Here is a 13,546-nt window from a genome sequence, read left to right on the forward strand (position 1 = left end):
TTCAGGAGTGGCACAGCAGCCAAGGAACAGACGAGAGCGCGGCCCCTTGGTGAGGGCTCCTCGGACAAGGGAAAGAGTGGAATTATCGGCACGGCGGTCGGAGTCGGCTAGACCAGCCTCTTTAGAGCCAGGTGAGAAAGCTCATACACAGGCCAAACCAAAAATGGTATCTGTGGGGACTGGGGAGGAGGGGGTCGGGGGGGAATTGGAAGGTAGACTGCTCAAAGGTAAATATGTCAAGGACACAGGAGTGGGCACTGGGGATGGAAATGTGGCCTTGGACGATAAGGTGGAGAGCGGGACTAATACGGATAAAGCAAAGGGGGTTAAAGAGCCACTTGATAGTAAAGAATTAAAAATGAAGAAGCTGCCTTACATGGGGGTAACTCAGTCTTTGGGCGCTCATTTAATGTTGACAACAAAAGAGTGCATTTGGAAGGGTGAGTATGTTGAGATATTAAAACTCCTTCACAGGGAGGTTAGGTCAAAAGAAGGTTCTACGGAGGAAGAGTATGAATTGGCTAAGTGCCCTAAAGTGCCATTGACTATTGAGAACTGGACAGCAGCGTTTCTAATATATGCAAGCGTATATAGTGAGAAATTCCCGGAGCGCAGCATGTCTATCTTTAAATATATGGATGTGATTCGGAAAGCCCAGCTTACAGGGGGAGGTTATGCATGGACCCAGATTTATGGCAGCATACCTTGGGGGCGGCTGCAGGCAGCAAAACTATTTTTACAGCTAGTGGTTTGCCATTAATTTATCAGCCCTTTCAGGGGAAGCCCACCCGGGGTGGGGTAGGAAGTGGATCGGCTACACAGGCTGGAACTGGAGCATGCTGGGACTTCAACAAAGTGCTATGCACTAGGGAGTATTGCAAGTATAGACACAAATGCTCCAACTGTGGTAAGCGCCATCCCCTTGTTAAATGTTGGAGCCAAAACCACCAGGTAGTCAGCAAGGGAATCAGTCGGGGCAGGTACATCTGGCGCCACACAGCAGTTTCAAGGGGGTCGGGCGGTAGAGGGGCGCAGGGCTCTGGGCCAAAGTGCTCCAACGCCAGTTAGGCTGACAAAGCTGGAGCAGACACTTCAGGGGTATGAGGATGTAGGAGTGAAACAGAAGCTTTTGGAAGGTTTTCAATATGGTTTTCATTTAGGTTATCTGGGACCAAGGCAGAGAAGGTGGGCGGATAACTTGAAGTCAGCGTCTGAACATAGCAGGGTGGTGCGAGAAAAACTGAGCAAAGAAGTGCATGAAGGAAGGATGGCAGGCCCTTTTTATGATTGGCCGATCCAGAATTTGATAATATCACCTATTGGAGTGGTGCCCAAAAAAGAGCAAGGGCAATACAGGCTAATTCAGCACTTGTTGTGGCCTGAGGGGTCTTCGGTGAATGATTTCATTGATGAGGAGGCTGCCTCGGTTTCATATTCCTCAGTTGACGTGGCCATGTCACTTGTAGTGACCGCGGGCGCAACTGCAGAGATGGCAAAATGTGATATTAAGTCTGCATTTTGGTTGCTTCCAGTCCATCCAGATGATTGGGATCTTCTGGGTATCCATTTTGAGGGTAAATGGTACGTGAACAAAGCATTACCGATGGGTTGCTCCATGTCATGTGCTTTATTTGAATGTTTTGCAAAAACAACAGTTTTTGCATCTATTTGAATGTTTTAACACCTTTTTGCAGTGGCATTTCACGCACCCCTCAGGGCGTATGTTGATAACACACTATTTGGATGATTTATTTATTTATTTATTTTCTTTGTTGGTTCCCCGGGTTCCGCGGAGTGCCAGACGGCTCTGGACACTTTCCATGAGCTCATGGTGGATATGGGGGTGCCTTTGGCTCCAGAAAAAACAATGGGTCCTGCTACAGTTTTATCTTTTTTAGGTATTGAGATTGATTCAGTGGCAATGCGGGCTTGCTTGCCGGATGACAAAAAAGTGAGAATGCTAGTATTGCTGGGCTGTATGCTGTCAAAACAGAAGGTGAAGATGAAGGAGATTCAGGTGTTGCTGGGACATCTTAATTTCGCTTGCAGGGTGGCCACGGGGTGAACTTTTTGTAGGAGACTGGGCAGAGCTTTGGCTGGTCAGCATTTGCCTCACCATCGTGTCCGCCTGTCAGCCGGAGTGAAGGAGGATTTGCGCATGTGGTCCTTTTTTCTCACTTCATTTAATGGTGTGCCACTGGTCAGAGAGGAGGATGTTCAGTGGGATGTGCAAAGGTTTTCGGATGCTGCGGGCAGTGACGGTTTTGGCTTGTACTGGCGCGGGAGGTGGTGTGCAGAAAAGTGGCCACAGGACTGGAAGGATGGTGGGAGGAGCATAATATTTCTGGAGCTTTTCCCATTGTTGGTGGCATTGACCCTTTGGGGGGAGGAATTGGCACACAAGAAGGTCCTGTTTCAGGTTGACAACATGGCAGTAGTGGAGATCGTCAATAGGCAGTCAGCTAGAGATGAACAGATTTTGAAGCTAATGAGAGTTTTTGTTCTCGGCTGCCTGAAGCATGACATTTCCTTTCGAGCTTTGCACATACCCGATGTGGACAATGACATAGCTGATGCTTTGTCTCGTTCGCAGTGGGGAGATTCCATGGACTGGGCAAGGAGGTGGACAGGACACCAACCCCAATGCCGACTCATCTGTGGTATGTAGGCAACGTAGTGTATTACAACTGGTGGTAGGTTCTTTGTCTGTGTCTATGCGTACAGCATATTCCCTGGCATGGAAGGAATTTCTGGAGTCTGGGGCATGTAGACGTGAAGAAGCTTGGCGTCGTTCTGAAGATGTAATACAGTTCATTTTGGACCTCATAGAGAGAGGCCTTTCATGGGTGACCATTGCAGGAAAGTTAGCAGGTATTTCTTTTATGGGGAAACTCTTTTGGGGTTATTCCCCTTCAGCTGGTGAAGTTGGTAAGAGAATGCTTGAAGGTTGGGCGAGGGAGCGGGGAGGTACTCAGTTGTCCCTCTATCGTGGCAGACTTTGGCTTGTTTATTGGAAGTTCTACCTTTAGTTTGCAGGGATGATTTTGAAGCTTGTTTGTTTGCCGTGTTGATGGCGTTCATGTTTTTTGGGGCCTTTCGGGTCTCGGAGTTATTAGGTTCCAAATCGAAAAAGGGAATTTCATGGCGAGAAGTGTTTTTCTCTGATGAAGGTGTGCATGTGTGGCTTTCTAGTTATAAAACCGATCAGAGGAAGTAGGGGAAAGGGGTTTGGTTAGAAGCACGGTCCCCTAAAATTACCTGTCCATTGAGTTTGGCTCGCCGCTGGAGGACACTGTCAGGGGGGTCCGACTGTGCCCCTGCTTTTCAGCACATTAACGGTTCGCTCGTTACAGCATATCAACTGCGCATGGTGTTGCGTAAAGCTTTGCAGAGGATTGGGTTGGATTGGGAGCAATATGGAACGCACTCTTTTAGGATTGGTGCAGCGACAGAGGCGCAGAATAGGGGATGGTCTCAAGGGGAAATCATGCGGTTAGGGCGCTGGTCGTCAAATTGTTTTCAGAGTTATGTGAGGGGAAACGCGGGGGAGGCGCATGCGCCATCCTATTTGCTTTGAGATTCATTGTCTTTTTCTCTTTACAGGTTCTGTGGCTGGGCCCCACTCTAAAGAAGTGTCGGTTTGGATAGTGGGGCATTCGTTCATCAAATGGGCCCAAGTTCAGGCGGGCCAAAGTTATTTTGGAAAAATGTTTGGTTTTAATGACCAAATGTTTAATATTGTGTGGAAGGGTAAAGGGGGTATGCTTTGGAGGGAACTCATTCCATGTCTGAATGAAGCGATGGTAAAGGGTCTATGTCCGGATATTCTATTGATACTCTTGGGTGAGAACGATCTTTGTGGAGTTAAAAGTGTGGTCTTGCTGCGGTCTATGAAGAGGGATTTATTTTTAATTAAGGAACAATGGTCTGGTTGCCATGTGCTATGGACTGAATTGGTGCCGCGCAGGGTATGGAGAGGGGCGGTGAACCCCAGAGAGATTGACAGGGCCAGGAAGAAGCTGAACTCAGAGATTTCAAGGTTTTGTCGGCAATTGGGATTCGGGAGAGTGTCACACAGGGATATCCGTTTTGAGTCTGTTGAGTTCTTCCGTGATGATGGAGTGTATTTATCCAGTCTGGAAATGGATCTTTACCTGCTGGAAGTTAGGGAAGTTTTGTCTAGATGCTTGCATGTTTAGCAGGGAGGTTTTTTAGAATATTTCCTACTCTGGGGGCAGAAAGGGGGGTAGTTCCCTCCCCTGCCTTTCTGGGTGGCGGGGTCTAGTTGTTTTTTGACAGTTTTGGCAGAAGTTTGTTGATTTAATGGGTACGTTGTGTTATCAACAGGGAAAGGATATGTTGGTCATTTTCAGTTTGGATTACACGTTTTGGGGGATTGACAGATGTGAAGGGGCAGGCATGGGAGTTGGTTGACAGAGGGCTTGTATTTATAGGTCATAATGGTTGATATGGTGATGTAATGTTTTTGTAATGTTTGAAATATTGTATTGTATGGGTGGGGGCGGGGTCATGAACTTTTAAGGGAGGGTGCGGGGGCGGGGTTAGGGATGTGATGTATTTAGTGACGTTTAGTTTTGGAAGGCTTTTTGCCAAGGTTGATTTAATATGTGATGCGCACCTGTTCCAATAAAGCGGCCTTTTCCACATATTCCTTGTCGTGGTCTGCTTCACCCCCCCCTCACCAAGGGGGGCTTGGGGGGGACAGCCAACCACAGGGAGGTCCCCCCCGGGCGATTTGGAAGGGGCTGTGGGGGGGGGGGGTTTCATATGCAGGAGCATCGGCCATTTTAGGGCTTGGGCTTGTTCTAGTTTGTAGCCCAATTGGAGCCCAAGCATAAATGCTTTGGGCTCCTGCTCCCAGCCACCATTTCAGGTTTGGTGACCTGGTGGCTGGGAGCTTAGGCAGGAATTTTTTCCCTCCCTCCCTCCCTCCCATTTATTGTTAACTTTTTCCCCCCTTTTTTATCAGTTTGTAGGTCTTTGTTCTTTAATGTTTTATATATTTTCTGTAAGTTATTAGCTTGGTTGGTTTTGTTGGAACAGGGGTGTAGGATTTTTTTGCTGTATTTGGTCGCTTGGAGCAGGTGCCGTGCGGGGTCTAGTTGTTTTTGGGCAGTTTTGGCAGAGGTTTGTTGATTTAATGGGTAAGTTGTGTTATCGACAGGGAAAGGATATGTTGGTCATTTTTAGTTCGGATTTCACGTTTTGGGGGATTGACAGATGTGAAGGGGCAGGCATGGGAGTTGGTTAACAGAGGGCTTGTATTTATAGGTCATAATGATTGATATGGTGATGTAAGGTTTTTGTAATGTTTGAAATGTTGTATTGTATGGGCGGGGGCGAGGTCGTGAACTTTTAGGGGAGGGTGCGGGGGCGGGGTTAGGGATGTGACTTATTTAGTGAGGTTTAGTTTTGGAAGGCTTTTTGCCAAGGTTGATTTAATATGTGATGCACACCTGTTCCAATAAAGCGGCCTTTTTCACATATTCCTTGTTGTGGTCTGCTTCACCCCCCTTACCCCTCCCTCCCAATGGTAGTGGTGTTTGTACGGGTGTGGCGGAGGTATTTGTCAGTCTGGTATGTGCTACTTAGGAGAATTGGTGGTGCTTTGCCGTCCTTGATGTCTGTGTCTGCGGTACTTGCGAGTATGGAATCTTGTTAGGGGGGAGTAAGATCCACCCCCTACCTCGCTGGGAAGGCCTGCAACTCCATACTTCAGCACCTCAGGCAAGCACTGTCTCTGACTATTTTTAGGAAGGACCTCAAGACCTGGCTCTTCGACTCAACTGTAGATCCCACCAGGGCTAGACTGACCGTAGCGGGCACCGGGTGTTTCTCCGGTGGGCCGCTAAGGCAGGGGCCAGTTTTGGGTCTCTGGGGGGGGGGGGGGCGTTTTTGTTACCGGGGTCGGCAATATTGGTCCCCCAGTAACAAAATTGGCCGAAACCGGCCCTTGCAAACTGCTCGGCTGCCCCACTCTCACCCCAGGGGGTGCCAGCCGAGCAGTTTGCCGGGGCCGGTTTCGGTTCTCAGTCTGGCCCTGGATCCCACTTCCCCCCCAGCCCCTTGAGACCCTGCGAGGATTAGTTGCGTCCTATAAGAACCTTGATTGATTGATTAGGGTCCACAGTATCCCTTTAAATCAGATTAGCTTTCAGGTGGCTGTGGGTTGGAGTATAAATTGTCATGGAGAGGTATGTGGTTAGATAAAGAGTGGAGTGCTGTAGCGCTCTCTAGCTATATGGTGCCCCTGGACTATGTGGGATGTGTGTGCTTCGTTCTGATTCATTCATTCTGGTTAATTGTTGTGGTTGTTTGTTATTACGTTTGCCACTGTTATGAGCCAACTAATGGCAATATCTGAGCTGGGTTTGGTGTGCGCTCAGTGTAAAGTGTTAGGTCGGACGTGGTGTACAGTGGTCGTTCTACTGTGCAAAGCACCTGTGGCATCCATTTGGTTCTGTGCTCACCTGCAGCCTTGACCAAGGTGCAGTTCTGGAAGATGATATTTATTTCATGAGTGTTCATGCGAGCTCGTTGATAACCCATTACATAGATTATCTGAGATGTGTTGGATCGGAATGCAGGGTACTATGTAATGTAGTTTGTCGGGTTCTCGTGTTGTGTTGTTTGGATGGGGGTTCTATTTGAATCAATCTATGAGCCTGGGTTCAGATGATATGCAATTTGCGCTCCCAGTAATTACTGTCTGTGCAGAGAGCAAATGTATAGTTACTAGTAGGTGCACATTTACACTTAATTTCAAATTGTAGTGCTCAGAATAGGGGTTTACATACAAATTGCACATGTATTCACCTGGTCCTCGCCAGGAAAACCAGAAATTAGCACTACTGGCCTCCAAGATTTTTGGCAGCCTTTACCTGGAGAAAATCAAGGCAAACAGGTGCGGAATGAGCATTTTTTGTCTCGCTTAAATCCTATTTCGGTGCAAAAGGGAGTTTGCACTGCATATATATATATACCACCACACGTATATATATTCAGTATCTGCACCTTATTGATTACATGGAAGGAGGTTTGCTTTACTTTACTGTTAATGTGGCATCTGAATGTTCTGTCCACTCTAGTCTGCCAGAAGGAGGGCTCTTCCACAAAGAAAAGCACATGACAGGAAGCTAAAAGAAGCCCTCCCACTGATACACAGAATCATTACAAGCCATAGGCCAGGCTAATGACAGTAAACAGCAAGCAGGCACTGCCGTCAAAGCATGGAAATCCACGGTGCAGGATAAAATGTGCCTCTCAAGGCTGATCCCTGCCAATCACCCTCCCTCTCTCCCTATCCCGAGTAGAGTTCACGAGTGGACATGACACTAATACCCTTTGCAACTGTTGCAGTAGCTCAGCTCAATTTTCTCTGTCTAGTAGGATTTGTTTTCTTTTTCTTAGACAAAGTGTGGTTGCCTTGAGAGCGTCTTCTCTACAGCTGATATCAAATCAGCCTGAAACAGGACGCAATTTCATTTTACAAGATGCTGCCACGATGATCACCCAAAGCCCAAGTCATTCCACACCAATCCCAGACTAACACCCCCGTCTGCTTCCCCTATGAATCCCAGGGCAGTCCACCAGTCAAATACCTCATCCCAAGGACCATGAAACTGGCATCATGTATGATCAGTGGACTCCCATAGAATCAGTGACCTCGAACAGTAAATAAGGACCTCCCTCCCCCGGGTACGGTTCCTCCAACCAAACCATCTGCTGAGCTGCCTGTCACCTTCTCCCATCCACTTCCCAATGGGTAGTCATGAATATCACTGAAGCAGGCTTTAAGGTGATCCCACAGATGTGCTGTGGGAAGAAGTCCTTCAGGTAGTGAGTGTGGACAGGATGTTGGTACATTCTAGCATGTTCATAAATGAGGACAAGGGCTGAATGGCCTTTGGGGGCGTACGAGGTCTGACCCCAGTCACCCCCCACCACCTTCGAGCAGGTAAAATGCAGACTGGTGGGCAACCACAAACCTTTTCTGTCTGGATTACAGTTTTCAGATATTGAGGCCTGAAAACCAACCAAGAACGATTGCATTTTAGATATAAAAATAAAAATATCTGTCCGGAAAACAGGGCAGACCATTCAAGAGCTGTACATTTTGGTCACATGAGCAGATCTGATAAGGATCAGTGTGTGTGTGTGTGTGTGTGTGTGTACATGAGAGAGAGAGAGAGACAGCAAGAGATTTGCTCCTTGTAGTGTTTGCACAGGCCAAATAAGGCACATAATAGACAACGGGCTTCACAAAGGCCCTTCAAAGTTGAAGGAAAGGTAACACGTACACTTGAAAGAGCTTAGTATTTGTGCCACACTGCATGCCTTACTTATTTGGAAATGCGCCATGTTCACACTTTAGGAATGAATGTCTTAACTCATTGATCTGCACAAAAAATGTAGACAATGAGTTGGAGCATGGGTACTCACGAACATTTTCCCAAGGGACACACAAAGTTTGGTCTGTTTATCCCAGCTTCCCCACTTTACAAAACTGTGTGATTCTAGGCAATGGTTTTAATTAACTTTCTCTCCTTTTTCTCTTAGTATCACATATAAGAGGACCTTGAAATACACAACTTCAGGATGTGTGCCGTACAGAACCTTCTACTTTATTTGATTTAATAAAGTATAACGTTGTTCATGTATAATAGGAACATAGGCCTCCCAAAGAGTGCACATAACTGATTTGCTTCTTAGTTCTCTAATGCCATTATTGTCAGTGTGGGGGAGAGAATGAATGTTTCTAAATTCATATTTGAAAACTTTCACTTGAAAAATACTTCTCAATTCACTGATATAACCTGAGATACTAAGGTGAAATGGTTGTGCGTGTTACTGAAATACACTTATTACATTTTGAAGAGACCTTATCATATTTTTACACTTTTCCTGCAAGATGGATTTGCAAATGAAGGTGTTTTTAAAGTTAAATAGTGCAGGACAACCTAGTTACTTCCTTTCTTTAACTTCAATTAACCTTTAGAGAAAGACTTACCTGGTTACCAAACATCTTTTAGCCCCTTCCCTGCGGGGGTTATTTTCCCGCTGTGCTGGGCGGGAGGGGGGCGCGCACAGCGCCCGAATGCTCATGACGAGCTGAGCTTGTCACGAAGCACGGCGCTCCTGTGCTCAAGACGAGCTGACCACACCCGTTCCCGTGGAACGCTCAGCACAGCAGGGGAATTATCCCCGCATGCGAGCGTTCCACAGTTCATGACGAGCTGAGCTCGTCATAAGCACCGGAGCGCCGTGGCTCATGACGAGCTCAGCTCAGCTCGTCATGAGCATGGAAAGGGTTAATGTCAGTGCTGAGTCGAGTGAACAGCAACCCAATACTGCTGTTCATAAGGGGGCTACATTTAAAGGTCCGTTCTTTGAGTATCACTTCTGTAGATTAAAAACATGCCCACTCTGGCTGCTCAGCATATTCGATATTTATGAAAGGCTAAGTGGCATCTCCCTCCTCCATCCTCATTGGCCTGTGAGAAAACTCCCTAAACATGTAGCTCAATGAGGCCAAGCTAATAGCAGCTGTACACTATTCAAATGTTGATATGATAGTATTATACAACATTTCTAAGAATGAAAATTTAGTTTGGCCTCATGCTTCTTGTATGTTTATCTGTATTGCTTGCATGGTCCACCCTGTAATTCGTAGTACCGCTAAGTATGCCACTTGTAGCTATACCTGCCCCTGCACATAAACTGAAAAGGTCCATTCGACAGGATCTATTTTTGAAGCAGGTTTGGTTTTGGATGAATTAAGATGGTCCCAGGAAAGTCAAGAGGCGCAGGAGTGTAAACCGCTACCACCCTTACCTCTTTTAATGACTCGCACAAGCGCTGTTTTCCCTGCATTTTCCAGGCCGATGACAAGAAGTGTCACTTTCCTGTTGAAAACAAAAGGCCCAAATTAGTTTGGAGTCAAATTGCAAGCGATGGCATTTGCGGTATTATACATTACATCACGTTTACCAAGGAAAAGTGAAATACAGCGATGGGCATTAGTCAATGTTATTTCAAGCAAATTTTAATTTTTTAACAAACACAGTTAATTACGAAAACCCCCTGTTGCACTTTAAAATACCAGTGTCCGCTGTTAAAAGCCCACTTACCTTAGATTTACCCTGTGTGGACCCCAACTCCCCTATTTACTCACTCAGAGCTTGCTGCCCTGTTTTGTGGCTCAGTTCCCCCCTTCCTATGTTCCCAGCCCAGAACTTTACTGCAGCGGCCCATACTTAAGGGTGAAGGGGCCCCTTCACTCTTTTGCAAACCATAAGAGTGCCTGTCAGGCTAAGCAAAGGCCAGCATGACAGACACTCTTCATGGTCGAGTCAGGCAGCAAGGCTCTGTACATGCGCTGAATGCAGAGCGCCTGGCAGCCTGAGCCAAACTTTTCCGGGTTGAAGATTTCACAACCCTGAGGGTGGGACCTCTTCAACCCAGCTAAGCCCCTTGAAGTTCTCCCCACATGACAAAGTGATGCATCTCACCCCAAAACCTAAAATTATCCATCGAAGACACAAAACTTTGAGAGACATCTTATGCTCTAGTTTTCTACTTTTAAGAAAGAGAGATGATACTTGGTTGCCACAAAAACCCAAGGGTTTCTATATGTGCGCACTGCAACATGTGCGATTTAGCAATTAATGGCTTAAAAGAATTCAGGTACAACACGGCCATCACTTACCAAATCCGTGAATGTTTGAATTGCGAGTCCAAGTTCATAGTGTATTGTATCATATGCCCATGCGATTTAATCTACATTGGGAATTATCAAGCTGAAATAATTTATTCAGCCCGTATACTACAGGTAATCATTTTTCCTAATAGGTCTCTAGAATGGAGCTGCATTTCAAATAATCATATATAACCAAATTAATATGGGCATGTCATCCTTTCAGGCCCATAGACTCAGAAGTTCTGGAGGAACAGTGAGTTTAGAAAAACATTGACTATATCAAGGCCAACTTTTTTACTTATAAAATTAATACAAGTATTGCATTTCCACGATACAAACAACTTTCTAGAGTTTCATGGCAAGAGGATTGAGAGTTTGTCTCAATTTTCTGTTGATTGACAGGCCACCCCGTACTGTATCGTTCCGTCAGCTGAATAGGATGCGTTTGATTCTGATCCCATCAGAAAAGGTATAAACAGGCCTTTTCTCTTCTCTAAAAATCGGGGGGCACTTAGCTTTCCCCTTCTTTTTTCTTTTTCTTTGTAGTCTCCTCATTGCATGTTGTTTCTGTTCTGCTCTACAACTTCATATTCTTTTTCTTGGCATCCATCCTACACACTCATTTCGATTCCTGTTCACCTAACAACATTTTTCACGAGCACAAATATTTTTCAATATAAGAGAACATCACCACTGGGTTTCTTTTTGGGTGATCTGCTAACAACTGTCCATTCTACAAGCTTCCTTGCACAAGAACAAATGTTAAATGGATGACAGAAACCAGATTGTTTATTTATTTATTATTTATTTTATTTATGGGCTTGTAACGCGCCGGCATCACACCCGAAGGTGTATCTCCGCGCGGAGCTGTGGAGAACAGGACAAACAGCACTCCAAACTAGAATAGAGTTGTTTTTAGGAGCTTCCTAAAGGCCAGATGGCTCGGGCACTCTCTAAGGGAAAGAGGGAGATTGTTCCATAGGCGCGGGCCCATAATGGAAAGGGCACGACCTCCCTGTCTGGTCTTGTAGTGTCTAGGTACCTGGAGTAACAGTTGGTTGCTCGACCTGAGATTGCGGCCGGGGCGGTGGTAAACAAATTTCTCGGCCAAATAGTGTGGACCGAGGTTATAAAGACTCTTGTGTACCACACAACAAATCTTGAATTCCACCCGCTTCCGGATGGGAAGCCAGTGGAGGGCCTTGAAAAGGGGCAGAGATGGAGTTCTAGGGGGGGCATTAGTCACCAGGCGGGCCGCGGTGTTCTGAACCACCTGCAGTTTATTGAGCACTCCTTCGTTGGCTCCCAAGAAAAGGCCATTACAGTAGTCCAGGCGGCTCAGAACGAGGGCCTGGACCAAGGTCTTTCTTGTGTAGTCTGGAAGAAGGGGGAACACCTTCCGAAGGAGGCTTATAGTGTGGAAGCAGGATCCTGCCGTGGTGCTAGCATGGTGGGCAAGGGTGAGGTCGTGATCTAAACGAACCCCCAGGTTTTTCACCACCTGTTTAGGGGAGGGGGCCTGCCCCAGACTGGAGGGCCACCAGTCAGGAGTCCACAAGATTTTTGCCTCTCCAAATAACATGACCTCGGACTTTCCCACATTGCACTGGAGAAAGTTTGTGGCCATCCAGTTGGCGGTCGCAGTCATGCCGTTGGAGAAAGATTGTCTTATCTCCGGAGTAAATTTTTTAAAAGTGAACAGCAGCTGCGTGTCGTCAGCGTAAGAGATGGGCATGAACCCGAAGGACCTCATAATATTAGCCAACGGGGAGACATATACGTTAAACAACGTAGGGCTAAGACAGGAGCCCTGCGGGACTCCTCTGGTGATGCTGGCCGAGGGGGAGCTGAAAGGGCCCATATTCACCTTCTGGGTACGCTCGGAGAGAAAGCTGGTAAACCACGCCAAGGCTGATCTATCAATACCAATCTCCTTTAATCTGGTAAGGAGGATGGCGTGGGATATGGTGTCAAATGCTGCGGACAAGTCCAACAGCACCAACACCACTGACATTCCTCTATCCAGGGACAGGCGTATAGCATCTGTGACGGAAAGAAGAGCCGTTTCGGTGCTATACCTAGGCCTGAACCCTGACTGAGAGTGGTCCAGACTGCTGGTTTGCTCAATGAAGCTGGAAAGATGGTGATTCACATGCTTCTCCATCAACTTGCTGATGAACGGTAGGAGGGATATTGGCCTCATTATATTTCTTGTTTGCAGCCTTGAGGAAGTTACTTCTTAGTAACGAAACACGTGTCGGCTGCCCACTGTATTCCTTATTGGGAAATTTGTACAGAAGAATCCCTACTGTCAAGTCTTGTGAACATGTACCAACAATTTTTGGGGATGCATCAATCTGTATACAAAAAAATGACATTAAATTAAGAAAGATATTGTACTTTTGATCATTGTCAATCTTGATTCTTTAATAAGGTCAAGATAGGATAATTTCTCTCGTAGAAGCACCTGCTCCTATGAATGACGAATATTTGAGTGCCGAGGTATCACTGTTTAACTAGACTATTTTGTCTGATCTCTTGGGATTTTGACATTAGTCGACATCCGTGGTAGTGGGATGTTACCGTTACCTTGAAAGGCACCATCACCTCATTTGAAACAAAAATATCCTTTTAGGACTACTATAGTAAATTTGGGAAATTACAATCCCACACATTGGATTGCTTGTGCGACAGTCTATGCCACCACTACTGACTATACTTTATTGTAACGTATCAGGACATGCTGTACACAAAACGGCTCCTTATTTATTATTATTTTCTTTAATGCACTGCAACGTCTGAGCCACGTGGTGCAGAGAGGCCGCC

General features: G+C 46.3%; 1 pseudogene across 1 annotated transcript in view; it reads right to left on the bottom strand.

Annotated features, from left to right (window-relative positions):
• LOC147659583 (ADP-ribosylation factor-like protein 13B) overlaps positions 1-13,546 on the bottom strand; it is a 283,841-nt pseudogene that overhangs the window by 133,058 nt on the left and 137,237 nt on the right. Inside the window, exon 3 of the transcript XR_015307207.1 lies at positions 9,856-9,926. The product of XR_015307207.1 is annotated as an ADP-ribosylation factor-like protein 13B (transcript). The remainder of the gene's footprint in view (positions 1-9,855; positions 9,927-13,546) is intronic.

Source organism: Lissotriton vulgaris, unplaced genomic scaffold (assembly GCF_964263255.1).
Source record: "Lissotriton vulgaris unplaced genomic scaffold, aLisVul1.2 SCAFFOLD_2400, whole genome shotgun sequence".
Taxonomy (NCBI): Eukaryota; Metazoa; Chordata; class Amphibia; order Caudata; family Salamandridae; genus Lissotriton; species Lissotriton vulgaris.